The 251-nt window shown below is 46.2% G+C and overlaps 1 long non-coding RNA gene across 1 annotated transcript; it reads left to right on the top strand.

The window, feature by feature from the left end:
- Positions 1 to 237, top strand: LOC104775643. Its single transcript, XR_766026.1, has 2 exons — positions 1 to 40; positions 143 to 237. It is a non-coding gene; the product is annotated as an uncharacterized LOC104775643 (long non-coding RNA).
- Positions 238 to 251: the final 14 nt, after the last annotated feature.

The following is a 251-nucleotide window of genomic DNA, read 5'->3' as shown; positions in this document are numbered from 1 at the left end:
TGGTTCAACCAGCCTGCCAGGAAGACCAGAAGAAGAGTTGGTTAGTTATCTCTCCCGCATTGCTTGTGTCATGTTTCTGTTTAAGCTTACTCCTATGGTTTTCCAGAATCTAATTGTGTGTGTTTGTGTCATGTCTACTCAGCGAGGCAAAAGAAGGCTGTGAAGATCTTCCCTCGTCCAACATCTGGACCTCTCCGCCCTGTTGTGCATGGTCAGACTCTTAAGTACAACATGAAGGTCAGAACCGGTAA

This window comes from Camelina sativa, unplaced genomic scaffold (genome assembly GCF_000633955.1).
Source record: "Camelina sativa cultivar DH55 unplaced genomic scaffold, Cs unpScaffold25123, whole genome shotgun sequence".
In the NCBI taxonomy this organism is placed as follows: Eukaryota; Viridiplantae; Streptophyta; class Magnoliopsida; order Brassicales; family Brassicaceae; genus Camelina; species Camelina sativa.
The sequence above is the reverse complement of the archived record's forward strand: the minus strand, read 5'-3'. Positions and strand labels throughout refer to the sequence as shown.